This window comes from Oncorhynchus masou, chromosome 1 (assembly GCF_036934945.1).
Source record: "Oncorhynchus masou masou isolate Uvic2021 chromosome 1, UVic_Omas_1.1, whole genome shotgun sequence".
NCBI lineage: Eukaryota > Metazoa > Chordata > Actinopteri > Salmoniformes > Salmonidae > Oncorhynchus > Oncorhynchus masou.
The window spans coordinates 2,934,863-2,949,862 of NC_088212.1; the positions used below are offsets into that span (position 1 = coordinate 2,934,863).

The 15,000-nt window shown below is 37.5% G+C and overlaps 1 protein-coding gene across 2 annotated transcripts in view; it reads left to right on the plus strand.

The window, feature by feature from the left end:
- pdzd2 (PDZ domain containing 2) overlaps positions 1–15,000 on the plus strand; it is a 197,690-nt gene that overhangs the window by 33,326 nt on the left and 149,364 nt on the right. The window lies entirely within an intron of this gene.

Sequence of the window (15,000 nt, forward strand, 5' to 3'; positions counted from 1 at the left end):
GATCCATAATAAACCCCAGGAAGAGTAGCTGCTTCCTTGGCAGGAACTAATGGGGATCCATAATAAACCCCAGGAAGAGTAGCTGCTGCCTTGGCAGGAACTAATGGGGATCCATAATAAACCCCAGGAAGAGTAGCTGCTGCCTTGGCAGGAACTAATGGGGATCCATAATAAACCCCAGGAAGAGTAGCTGCTGCCTCGGCAGGAACTAATGGGGATCCATAATAAACCCCAGGAAGAGTAGCTGCTGCCTTGGCAGGAACTAACGGGGATCCATAATAAACCCCAGGAAGAGTAGCTGCTGCCTTGGCAGGAACTAATGGGGATCCATAATAAACCTCATGAAGAGTAGCTGCTGCCTTGGCAGGAACTAATGGGGATCCATAATAAACCCCAGGAAGAGTAGCTGCTGCCTTGGCAGGAACTAATGGGGATCCATAATAAACCTCATGAAGAGTAGCTGCTGCCTTGGCAGGAACTAATGGGGATCCATAATAAACCCCAGGAAGAGTATCTGCTGCTTTGGCAGGAACTAATGGGGATCCATAATAAATACAAAAATATAAATATAAATAGATCAGGCAGTAAGAAGCTCTCTAGTCCATTTATATGCAGATGATAGTCTTATACTCAGCTGGCCCCTCCCCGGATTCTGTGTTAAATGCTCTACAAAGCTTTCTTAGTGTTCAACCAGCTTTCTCTACCCTTAACCTGGTTCTGAACACCTCCAAAACAAAGGTAATGTGGTTTGGTAAGAAGAATGTCCCTCTCCCCACAGGTGTGATCACTACCTCTGAGGGTTTAGAGCTTGAGGTAGTCACCTCATACAAGTACTTGGGAGTATGGCTAGACGGTACACTGTCCTTCTCTCAGCACATATCAAAGCTGCAGGCTAAAGTTAAATCGAGACTTGGTTCCCTCTATCGTAATCATCCTCTTTTGTACGGAAGATCCTAACAGTGAAACATCAACCTTAGCTGTCTGTATACACATCGATCATATTCAGCAGTTTGTTGCTACGTTGAAATGCCCTCTTACACTTCAACTCACCACACAAGTAGTGTATCTTTCTGAAATAGCTTTGAGAATAGCCAACTAGCCGACGAGAGAGAATCCATTGAGTCTCTGCATATCAACCCACATTTGGTCATTGTCCCCTTCCTTTGCATTATTCAGGATGGTATCCATGGAAAGACTAGAAGCTGTGTGTCGAAGGCTGCAAATCCCCTATATTCATTTGTGATCATTTTAGCTCGTCTGCCTTGACTAATGGCGAATGAATTCTCACAGGTGTCTATTCCTCTAGTTTTCCCTGAACACTCATAAAATAATATATTGTTCTAGTTCTCTGTACCCTGTCTCAGTGTTGTGTCGTCCTTGACTTGTCTCAAACATTACTCTATTCCCTACACAGCGTACGACTTTTGACCAAATGTAGTGCGCTATATAGGGAATAGGGTGCAATTTTGAACGCAGACCTTGTTGCCAGTAGTGCCTGTCAGATTTGAGCTCAAGCAGTTGCTCCACCAAGCAGACACAGTACATCCGTCCCCTACGGGTTTGGTTGGAGTCCACAGAGCGGGTTGGTAGTTAAAAGCTTCCAAAGCATCAGAAATGCCAATCTGAGACCAGGGCTTCCTGAATCATTTAGGAATAGAATCATTCATGTTATTCTGCAATGGTAATTAAGGTCAGAATCACAGGTTAAGCCACCCTGTGCATTTTGGGGTAAGGGGATGGAGTTATGAGTTTATAAGTAGCCAGTATATACACATCCATTGTAGGTTGCAGAATGAGTTATGGCTTTTGTCTTTCTTTAAGGGATGAGTTATGGCTTTTATCTTTCTTTCTTTAAGGGATGAGTTATGGCCTCGTATTGAATTGGTTTGTGATACCATTGAGGTACAACAGCTGGCTGCAGGTATGAAGATATGAAGTGAGAAGGTTATGGGTGTTTTTACCACCAGAAGTGTCGATTTATGTCACCTGTCAACTGACTTTCTGAGGTGGCCCATGGTATCCAATTTGTAAGTCGCTCTGGATAAGAGCGTCTGCCAAATGACTTAAATGTAAATGTAAATGGTATGAGGAAGGAGGTGTGGAACACAGTTATAGTCTCTGTTTATAGAAACCTGTTGGTTCAACTTTGTACGTTGCGTCCCTAGGCCCCGCCCAGCAGTGTCGTAGTACTAGAACTGGGACTTGACCCTGACTGAACCAGAGGTGAGTCAGGTCTTTAGGGTTGGACTCTGGTCTTTAGGGTTGGACTCTGGTCTTCAGGGTTGGACTCTGGTCTTTAGGGTTGGACTCTGGTCTTTAGGGTTGGACTCTGGTCTTTAGGTTTGGACTCTGGTCTTTAGGGTTGGACTCTGGTTGTTAGGGTTGGACTCTGGTCTTTAGGGTTGGACTCTGGTCTTCAGGGTTGGACTCTGGTCTTTAGGGTTGGACTCTGGTCTTTAGGGTTGGACTCTGGTCTTTAGGTTTGGACTCTGGTCTTTAGGGTTGGACTCTGGTCGTTAGGGTTGGACTCTGGTTGTTAGGGTTGGACTCTGGTCGTTAGGGTTGGACTCTGGTCTTTAGGGGTTAGACTCTGGTCAGAATTTGAGGTAGACTATATGATCACACCGTTAATAGATCCGTTGTTTTATTACTTGTGAGGCACAGCTGAGTGAGCATACCATTTACATAATTAGCTTTTTATTTTTATTTTACTGGGCTGATGGTGCCTGCATCTGATGGTCAGTCTCAGCGGAGGGTGAGAGCAGCAGACCGAGGGTCGGTCTCTCAACGTCCCTCCGCTCTCCCTTTCCTCCGCTGACTCTGACCAAAATAGGGACACCGTATTCCAGATGATGGCGAAACTCGAGTCGCACCGCAGTATTTCTGCCTCATGCAGAAATATTGTTACTCCTATGAACAGAGCCAGTGAAATATTCCTGGATATAAAACCCCAAAGCTGATAACAGCAACAACGTCTGTAGATACATGTTCCTCCTCATTCATCACTGCTGCACTGCTTCTTGTAGCGCTGACTGGAAATAGGAACAGCGCTCATTTTATGGTTTATAAAAGTGTTGAATACTAAGTTGTTGACAGTGCTGAGTAAGAACTTATACATGAACTCACTCATAAAAACAGCAGTTTATTGCTGTATTCATTGACAGTCTTTCCCTAGTCATGGATTTAAATGTTGTGAAATCTCACAGTATCATTTTGGCTGTAACTTTTTTTTTATGGCTGCTACGTGACTGCAGGCACGGTAATCTGAGCCATCCGATTGGCCAGCGGTAGATGAATAGTGCACTTGATTTGCTCTCTGGGCCCGCCGAGAAGGCAGAGTGTGTCAAACAGACACGTGAAATGTCTCAACATGGCAACATTTAGCCTACCCGGTGCACAGGGCAGCTGAATCGGGTGCACCTACCGTTAATATCCCGAGACGAATTGTACAAAATAGGAACACGAGGCTTTATTACAGAAATGTTTGGCGATCACCTAGAAATGCAGTGTAGATCGGACAATCGACCACTGCTGTTGAACGTTGAGTGGAGTTCAATTCTGTGCTTCTCTCTGTGGGCTGATATTTCTGTGTGGCAGCAGACTCAGGGCTAGTGAACGCAGCGTAGAGGGACCATGGCTCCTGACCTATTCAGAGTGTTTATATGCTGTTTAATATGACATGTTGCCTATTTGAAATGATGAGCGCTTCTTACACTCACCCTTTCATGTTGTTTATTAATGGTCTTTTCACTCAAATCATATGGTTTGGTTTCAATAACCTCAAATCCAAGTGGTCGGTCTGGGTAAGTCACAACAATAGATGGTGTTGGTTAAATGGTAGGTCTGGGAAGTCACAACAATAGATGGTGTTGGTTAAATGGTAGGTCTGGGTAGTCACAACAATAGATGGGTGTTGGTTAAATGGTAGGTCTGGGTAGTCACAACAATAGATGGTGTTGGTTAAATGCTAGGTCTGGGTAAGTCACAACAATAGATGGTGTTGGTTAAATGGTAGGTCTGGGTAGTCACAACATTAGATGGTGTTGGTTAAATGGTAGGTCTGGGTAGTCACAACAATAGATGGGTGTTGGTTAAATGGTAGGTCTGGGTAAGTCACAACAATAGATGGTGTTGGTTAAATGGTAGGTCTGGGTAGTCACAACAATAGATGGTGTTGGTTAAATGGTAGGTCTGGGTAGTCTTGGCTGATTTCTTTTGATTTTCCCATGATGTCAAGGAAAGAGGCACAGAGTTTGAAGGCAGACCTTGAAATGCATCCACAGGTACACCTCCAATTGACTCAAATTATGTCAATTAACCTATCAGAAGCTTCTAAAGCCATGCCATTTTCTGGAATTTTCGCATGTTGTTTAAAGGCACAGTCAACTTAGTGTATGTAAACTTCTGACCCACTGGAATTGTGAATTATAGTGAATTATAAGTGAAATAATCTGTTTGGAAAAAATGACTTGTGTCATGCACAAAGTAGATGTCCTAACCGAATTGCCAAAACTATAATTTGTTAACAATAAATTTGTGGAGTGGTGGAAAAATGAGTTTTAATGACTCCAACCTAAGTGTATGTAAACATCCGACTTCAACTAAATTCACTTTTAAACCTGATGGTTTTTTTTGGTGTTACAATACACTATTTTGGACCACCAGCCTGTCGTTTTTGTGTTTATACTTTTTCATAACGACAACAACACGTTTTGATGTCGGACGACAATAGAATGCTCATGATGTAACTGCGACAACGGTCTACAGACATGTCCATAGACGTAGTATAAACCTTTAGTCTTGATGTCTTTGGTTGTTTACTACACTACAGTACTCACTCTGTTTAGTAAACTACCGTACTCACTCTGTTTAGTAAACTACCGTACTCACTCTGTTTAGTAAACTACCATACTCACTCTGTTTAGTAAACTACCGTACTCACTCTGTTTAGGAAACTACCGTACTCACTCTGTTTAGTAAACTACCATACTCACTCTGTTTAGTAAACTACCGTACTCACTCTGTTTAGTAAACTACCATACTCACTCTGTTTAGTAAACTACCGTACTCACTCTGTTTAGGAAACTACCGTACTCACTCTGTTTAGTAAACTACCATACTCACTCTGTTTAGTAAACTACCATACTCACTCTGTTTAGTAAACTACCGTACTCACTCTGTTTAGTATACTACACTAATCACTCTGTTTACTACACTACCATACTCACTCTGTTTACTACACTACCGTACTCACTCTGTTTAGTACACTACCGTACTCACTCTGTTTCCTACACTACATTACTCACTCTGTTTACTACACTACTCACTCTGTTTCCTACACTACAGTACTCACTCTGTTTACTACAGTGCTCACTCTGTTTAGTACACTACTGTACTCACTCTGTTTACAACACTACAGTACTCACTCTGTTTAATGTACTACCGTACTCACTCTGTTTACTACACTACCGTACTCACTCTGTTTAGTACACTACCGTACTCACTCTGTTTAGTACACTACAGTACTCACTCTGGTTAGTACACTACTGTACTCACTCTGTTTAATACACTACAGTACTCACTCTGTTTACTACACTACTGTACTCATTCTGTTTAGAACACTACCGTACTCACTCTGTTTAGTACACTACCGTACTCACTCTGTTTAATGTACTACCATACTCACTCTGTTTACTACACTACAGTACTCACTCTGTTTAGTACACTACTGTACTCACTCTGTTTACTACACTACAGTACTCACTCTGTTTAGTACACTACCGTACTCACTCTATTTACTACTCTACCATACTCACTCTGTTTGGTACTCTACCATACTCACTCTGTTTAGTACACTACAGTACTCACTCTGTTTAGTACACTACAGTACTCACTCTGTTTGGTACTCTAACATACTCACTCTGTTTAGTACACTACAGTACTCACTCTGTTTAATACACTACCATACTCACTCTGTTTAGTACACTACAGTACTCACTCTGTTTAGTACACTACCGTACTCACTCTGTTTAGTACACTACAGTACTCACTCTGTTTAATGTACTACCATACTCACTCTGTGTGGTGCTCTACCATACTCACTCTGTTTAGTACACTACAGTACTCACTCTGTTTAGTACACTACAGTACTCACTCTGTTTAATGTACTACCATACTCACTCTGTTTAGTACACTACAGTACTCACTCTGTTTAGTACACTACAGTACTCACTCTGTTTACTACACTACAGTACTCACTCTGTTTACTACACTACCGTACTCACTCTGTTTAGTACACTACAATACTCACTCTGTTTACTACACTACTGTACTCATCACTCTGTTTACTACACTACAGTACTCACTCTATTTACTACACTACAGTGCTCACTCTGTTTACTACACTACAGTACTCACTCTGTTTACTACACTACAGTACTCACTCTGTTTAATGTACTACCATACTCACTCTGTTTACTACACTACAGTACTCACTCTGTTTAATGTACTACCATACTCACTCTGTTTAGTACACTACTGTACTCACTCTGTTTAATGTACTACCATACTCACTCTGTTTACTACACTACAGTACTCACTCTGTTTAGCACATGGCCTCAAATGTGAATCCTTAAAGAGATGGGCGGGGCTAAAGGCTTAAGATGGGTGGGGCTAAATGTGTGAACGATGCTGAATGGGTGTAGACAAAGAAGAGCTCCCCAGTACATATACCAAAACATTCAAGGAACATTTTCTCAAAAGTGAGTTTACAAGTATATCAACTTTCAAATCAGAATGACTTTCCCATTGTTTCTCAACTGTAGTGTATGTAATACTATTTTCTAGCTCTTAGTATCTACTTCTTTCCAAATGTAAAAAACACCATTACAAATTTTGCGACATAAGACCGAATGGAGCCGGTCGGTCACATTTGGGATGCGTTGCTGTTGTTGTTGTTGTTGTTGTTGTTGTTGCCCGTTAGATTTTACAGCTGCTGAATTCCTTGCCTGCGCTGAGATCAGGGTTCTTGTTTTTCTTCTTGTTTGTGTGTGTATGGGCGTGCCTGCATGTTGTGTGTGTGCGTGTGTGTGTGTGTGTGTGTGTGTGTGTGTGTGTGTGTGTGTGTGTGTGTGTGTGTGTGTGTGTGTGTGTGTGTGTGTGTGTGTGTATGGGCGTGCCTGCATGTTGTTTGTGTGTGTGTATGGGCGGGCCTGCATGTTGTGTGTGTGGGTGTGACTGCATGTTGTGTGTGTGTGGGTGTGCCTGCATGGTGTGTGTGTGTGTGTGTGTGTGTGTGTGTGTGTGTGTGTGTGTGTGTGTGTGTGTGTGTGTGTGTGTGTGTGTGTGTGTGTGTATCAACCATACGTTTAGTTTGAGAGAATTCCTGCCTAATCTTCCTGTGAATCCCTCTGGGGGAATCACCACCTTAAACAGCATGATATGGTTGGAGTGAACATTCCTCCTAGAGATAAGTCTTTTAGTACCAGGCTGCCTCCCCTATAGCACCCTATTCCCTACATAGTGCACTACTTTAGACCAGAGCCCTATGGCACCCTATTCCCTACATAGTGCTCTACTTTAGACCAGAGCCCTATGGCACCCTATTCCCTACATAGTGCTCTACTTTAGACCAGAGCCCTATGGCACCCTATTCCCTACATAGTGCTCTACTTTAGACCAGAGCCCTATGGCACCCTATTCCCTACATAGTGCACTACTTTAGACCAGAGCCCTATGGCACCCTATTCCCTACATAGTGCACTACTTTAGACCAGAGCCCTATGGCACCCTATTCCCTACATAGTGCACTACTTTAGACCAGAGCCCTATGGCACCCTATTCCCTACATAGTGCACTACTTTAGACCAGAGCCCTATGACACCCTATTCCCTACATAGTGCACTACTTTAGACCAGAGCCCTATGGCACCCTATTCCCTTCATAGTGCACTACTTTAGACCAGAGCTCTATGGACAACAGTCAACAGTAGTGCATTACAAAGGGAAAGGGGACCATTTGGGACTGTCCTAAACAGTCGCTATCTAACATCAGGACAGCCCTATTCCTTGTCCTGTGGTTGGTATAATGGTTTGAACAAGGCCTCGCTAGATTGTCATCAAATATGGACCCACCCTTTTAGAAAAAAACATAATCAAGATGCCAGATAGTTCAATTTGGATCCTTTCAAGTTCGGTAAAAATCACAAGGTTGGTAGAAGATTGACTGCTTTTAGATCAGAACATGGAAAATAACACAAATACCTGTTCATGTGTCTAACAAACAAACCCTTTTGTGCTTGTTGTCACTCGCTGCTTTAGGGATACGGTATCTGAGGGATAAAAACTAAGTGCTAACTAGCCAAGACTGTGCAAAGCTGTCATCAAGTCGAAGGGTGGTAATGGAAAATAGTTTGTTTTTTAAAGAACAACCCTTGAATGAGTAGGTGTGTCCCAAACATTTGACTGGTACTGTGTGTGTGCACATGTTGTCCATTTGTTTCTAGTAGATAGACCATACGGTTCAAGAGAAAATAGCCGAATTCATGAAAAAACATCTCATCGAAACTGGCATTATTTTCACTTAACTCTGCAAGTCTTTCAACTATTGACTGTGTTCACAACTCACACCAGTTATTTTTAACTGTAATGCAGTTGATTGGTGTTGATGACCTGTCCCACACCTGCTGTTTTCAACTCTCTAGAGACAGCAGGAGCGGTAGAGATACTCTTAATGATCGGCTATGAAAAGCCAACTGACATTTACTCCTGAGGTGCTGACTTGTTACACCCTCAACAACTACTGTGATTATTATTATTTGACCATGCTGGTCATTTATGAACATTTGAACATCTTGGCCATGTTCTGTTATAATCTCCACCCGGCCCAGCCAGAAGAGGACTGGCCACCCCACATAGCCTGGTTCCTCTCTAGATTTTGGCCTTTCTAGGGAGTTTTTCCTAGCTACTGTGCTTCTACACCTGCATTGCTTGCTGTTTGGGGTTTTAGACTTGGTTTCTGTACAGCACTTTGATATATCAGCTGATGTAAGAAGGGCTTTATAAATACATTTGGTTTGATTTGACATGAACATGTGTTGTTGTTGACATCAATACCATTATACTCAGATTTGAACCTCGACATCGTGGGAAATACACATATAAACAATAGCCTAAATGAAATCAAGTTGTTTTGGTCACATACACGTGTTAAGCAGATGTTATTGCGGATGTAGAGAAATGCTGGTGTTTCGAGCTCCAACAGTGCAGTAATATATTGGCTGAGCTCCTATGTCAAGCGCCGGGAAACGGACTCCAACATCTCAGAAGAGGGAAGGTCTTTTCCTTTAGCCGGTGGCTTGCAATCAGCTGGATGGCTACAGAGCCCCGAATCACTACGAGTGGTGCGGAGCAGACCCATTTAATGGCTGTGCGTGACGGCTCCTTGAAGTTTGAATGTTCTGACAGTTGCTTGAGGCCCCGTCTGTAAATGCTGTATGGCCACTGTAGATGTCAGATTGCCCATAACACCGGCTTTCGTTTCAGAATGGTTAAGGTTTGGGACAGGGGTTTAAAACCAAAAAGAGAGAGAGAAAAAAAAACTGTGTCCACGACTGGGATCGAACACGCAACCTTCTGATCCAGAGTCATGGGACAACGCAAAACCCAACCCATCTTGATGGTAATAACGCTCACTGCTGCCCCTAGTGGCCATGGGTAGAAAGGCATTTCCTGACGTCCTCAGGACATGGACAGATGTCCAATTTTGACGTCAATCTTGAACGACCTGGCTGATAAATAGTAACTGTATTGTTAACTCATGTAAATAGAGCTAGTAACTGTATTGTTAACTCATATAAATAGAGCCAGTAACTGTATTGTTAACTCATATAAATAGAGCCAGTAACTGTATTGTTAACTCATATAAATAGAGTCAGTAACTGTATTGTTAACTCATATAAATAGAGCCAGTAACTGTATTGTTAACTCATATAAATAGAGCTAGTAACTGTATTGTTAACTCATATAAATAGAGCCAGTAACTGTATTGTTAACCCATATAAATAGAGCCAGTAACTGTATTGTTAACTCATATAAATAGAGTCAGTAACTGTATTGTTAACTCATATAAATAGAGTCAGTAACTGTATTGTTAACTCATATAAATAGAGCCAGTAACTGTATTGTTAACTCATATAAATAGAGCCAATAACTGTATTGTTAACTCATATAAATAGAGTCAGTAACTGTATTGTTAACTCATATAAATAGAGCCAGTAACTGTATTGTTAACTCATATAAATAGAGCCAGTAACTGTATTGTTAACTCATATAAATAGAGCCAGTAACTGTATTGTTAACTCATATAAATAGAGCCAGTAACTGTATTGTTAACTCATATAAATAGAGTCAGTAACTGTATTGTTAACTCATATAAATAGAGTCAGTAACTGTATTGTTAACTCATATAAATAGAGCCAGTAACTGTATTGTTAACTCATATAAATAGAGTCAGTAACTGTATTGTTAACTCATATAAATAGAGCTAGTAACTGTATTGTTAACTCATATAAATAGAGTCAGTAACTGTATTGTTAACTCATATAAATAGAGTCAGTAACTGTATTGTTAACTCATATAAATAGAGTCAGTAACTGTATTGTTAACTCATATAAATAGAGCTTGTAACTGTATTGTTAACTCATATAAATAGAGCCAGTAACTGTATTGTTAACTCATATAAATAGAGCCAGTAACTGTATTGTTAACTCATATAAATAGAGCTAGTAACTGTATTGTTAACTCATATAAATAGAGCCAGTAACTGTATTGTTAACTCATATAAATAGAGTCAGTAACTGTATTGTTAACTCATATAAATAGAGCTAGTAACTGTATTGTTAACTCATATAAATAGAGTCAGTAACTGTATTGTTAACTCATATAAATAGAGCTAGTAACTGTATTGTTAACTCATATAAATAGAGCCAGTAACTGTATTGTTAACTCATATAAATAGAGCCAGTAACTGTATTGTTAACTCATATAAATAGAGCCAGTAACTGTATTGTTAACTCATATAAATAGAGTCAGTAACTGTATTGTTAACTCATATAAATATAGTCAGTAACTGTATTGTTAACTCATATAAATAGAGTCAGTAACTGTATTGTTAACTCATATAAATAGAGCCAGTAACTGTATTGTTAACTCATATAAATAGAGCCAGTAACTGGATTGTTAACTCATATAAATAGAGTCAGTAACTGTATTGTTAACTCATATAAATAGAGCCAGTAACTGTATTGTTAACTCATATAAATAGAGCCAGTAACTGTATTGTTAACTCATATAAATAGAGTCAGTAACTGTATTGTTAACTCATATAAATAGAGCTAGTAACTGTATTGTTAACTCATATAATAGAGTCAGTAACTGTATTGTTAACTCATATAAATTGAGTCAGTAACTGTATTGTTAACTCATATAAATAGAGCCAGTAACTGTATTGTTAACTCATATAAATAGAGCCAGTAACTGTATTGTTAACTCATATAAATAGAGCCAGTAACTGTATTGTTAACTCATATAAATAGAGTCAGTAACTGTATTGTTAACTCATATAAATAGAGTCAGTAACTGTATTGTTAACTCATATAAATAGAGTCAGTAACTGTATTGTTAACTCATATAAATAGAGCCAGTAACTGTATTGTTAACTCATATAAATATAAATAGAGCCAGTAACTGTATTGTTAACTCATATAAATAGAGCCAGTAACTGTATTGTTAACTCATATAAATAGAGCCAGTAACTGTATTGTTAACTCATATAAATAGAGCCAGTAACTGTATTGTTAACTCATATAAATAGAGCTAGTAACTGTATTGTTAACTCATATAAATAGAGCCAGTAACTGTATTGTTAACTCATATAAATATTGTCTGTAACTGTATTGTTAACTCATATAAATAGAGCCAGTAACTGTATTGTTAACTCATATAAATAGAGCCAGTAACTGTATTGTTAACTCATATAAATAGAGTCAGTAACTGTATTGTTAACTCATATAAATAGAGTCAGTAACTGTATTGTTAACTCGTATAAATAGAGTCAGTAACTGTATTGTTAACTCATATAAATAGAGCTAGTAACTGTATTGTTAATTCATATAAATAGAGTCAGTAACTGTATTGTTAACTCATATAAATATAAATAGAGCCAGTAACTGTATTGTTAACTCATATAAATAGAGCCAGTAACTGTATTGTTAACTCATATAAATAGAGCTAGTAACTATATTGTTAACTCATATAAATAGAGCTTGTGACTGTATTGTTAACTCATATAAATAGAGTCAGTAACTGTATTGTTAACTCATATAAATAGAGCTAGTAACTGTATTGTTAACTCATATAAATAGAGCCAGTAACTGTATTGTTAACTCATATAAATATAAATAGAGCCAGTAACTGTATTGTTAACTCATATAAATAGAGCTAGTAACTATATTGTTAACTCATATAAATAGAGCTAGTAACTGTATTGTTAACTCATATAAATAGAGCCAGTAACTGTATTGTTAACTCATATAAATATAAATAGAGCCAGTAACTGTATTGTTAACTCATATAAAAAGAGCCAGTAACTGTATTGTTAACTCATATAAATAGAGTCAGTAACTGTATTGTTAACTCATATAAATAGAGCCAGTAACTGTATTGTTTACTCATATAAATAGAGCCAGTAACTGTATTGTTAACTCATATAAATAGAGTCAGTAACTGTATTGTTAACTCATATAAATAGAGCTAGTAACTGTATTGTTAACTTATATAAATAGAGTCAGTAACTGCATTGTTAACTCATATAATAGAGTCAGTAACTGTATTGTTAACTCATATAAATAGAGTCAGTAACTGTATTGTTAACTCATATAAATAGAGCTAGTAACTGTATTGTTAACTCATATAAATAGAGTCAGTAACTGTATTGTTAACTCATATAAATAGAGCTAGTAACTGTATTGTTAACTCATATAAATAGAGTCAGTAACTGTATTGTTAACTCATATAAATAGAGTCAGTAACTGTATTGTTAACTCATATAAATAGAGTCAGTAACTGTATTGTTAACTCATATAAATAGAGCTAGTAACTGTATTGTTAACTCATATAAATAGAGCCAGTAACTGTATTGTTAACTCATATAAATAGAGCCAGTAACTGTATTGTTAACTCATATAAATAGAGCTAGTAACTGTATTGTTAACTCATATAAATAGAGCCAGTAACTGTATTGTTAACTCATATAAATAGAGTCAGTAACTGTATTGTTAACTCATATAAATAGAGCTAGTAACTGTATTGTTAACTCATATAAATAGAGTCAGTAACTGTATTGTTAACTCATATAAATAGAGCTAGTAACTGTATTGTTAACTCATATAAATAGAGCCAGTAACTGTATTGTTAACTCATATAAATAGAGCCAGTAACTGTATTGTTAACTCATATAAATAGAGCCAGTAACTGTATTGTTAACTCATATAAATAGAGTCAGTAACTGTATTGTTAACTCATATAAATATAGTCAGTAACTGTATTGTTAACTCATATAAATAGAGTCAGTAACTGTATTGTTAACTCATATAAATAGAGCCAGTAACTGTATTGTTAACTCATATAAATAGAGCCAGTAACTGGATTGTTAACTCTGTATAAATAGAAATCAGTAACTGTATTGTTAACTCATATAAATAGAGCCAGTAACTGTATTGTTAACTCATATAAATAGAGTCAGTAACTGTATTGTTAACTCATATAAATAGAGTCTAGTAACTGTATTGTTAACTCATATAAATAGAGTCAGTAACTGTATTGTTAACTCATATAATAGAGTCAGTAACTGTATTGTTAACTCATATAAATTGAGCCAGTAACTGTATTGTTAACTCATATAAATAGAGCCAGTAACTGTATTGTTAACTCATATAAATAGAGCCAGTAACTGTATTGTTAACTCATATAAATAGAGTCAGTAACTGTATTGTTAACTCATATAAATAGAGTCAGTAACTGTATTGTTAACTCATATAAATAGAGTCAGTAACTGTATTGTTAACTCATATAAATAGATTCAGTAACTGTATTGTTAACTCATATAAATAGAGCCAGTAACTGTATTGTTAACTCATATAAATAAAATAGAGCCAGTAACTGTATTGTTAACTCATATAAATAGAGCCAGTAACTGTATTGTTAACTCATATAAATAGAGCCAGTAACTGTATTGTTAACTCATATAAATAGAGCCAGTAACTGTATTGTTAACTCATATAAATAGAGCTAGTAACTGTATTGTTAACTCATATAAATAGAGCCAGTAACTGTATTGTTAACTCATATAAATAGTCTGTAACTGTATTGTTAACTCATATAAATAGAGCCAGTAACTGTATTGTTAACTCATATAAATAGAGTCAGTAACTGTATTGTTAACTCATATAAATAGAGTCTGTAGTAACTGTATTGTTAACTCGTATAAATAGAGTCAGTAACTGTATTGTTAACTCATATAAATAGAGCTAGTAACTGTATTGTTAATTCATATAAATAGAGTCAGTAACTGTATTGTTAACTCATATAAATATAAATAGAGCCAGTAACTGTATTGTTAACTCATATAAATAGAGCCAGTAACTGTATTGTTAACTCATATAAATAGAGCTAGTAACTATATTGTTAACTCATATAAATAGAGCTTGTGACTGTATTGTTAACTCATATAAATAGAGTCAGTAACTGTATTGTTAACTCATATAAATAGAGCTAGTAACTGTATTGTTAACTCATATAAATAGAGCCAGTAACTGTATTGTTAACTCATATAAATATAAATAGAGCCAGTAACTGTATTGTTAACTCATATAAATAGAGCTAGTAACTATATTGTTAACTCATATAAATAGAGCTAGTAACTGTATTGTTAACTCATATAAAT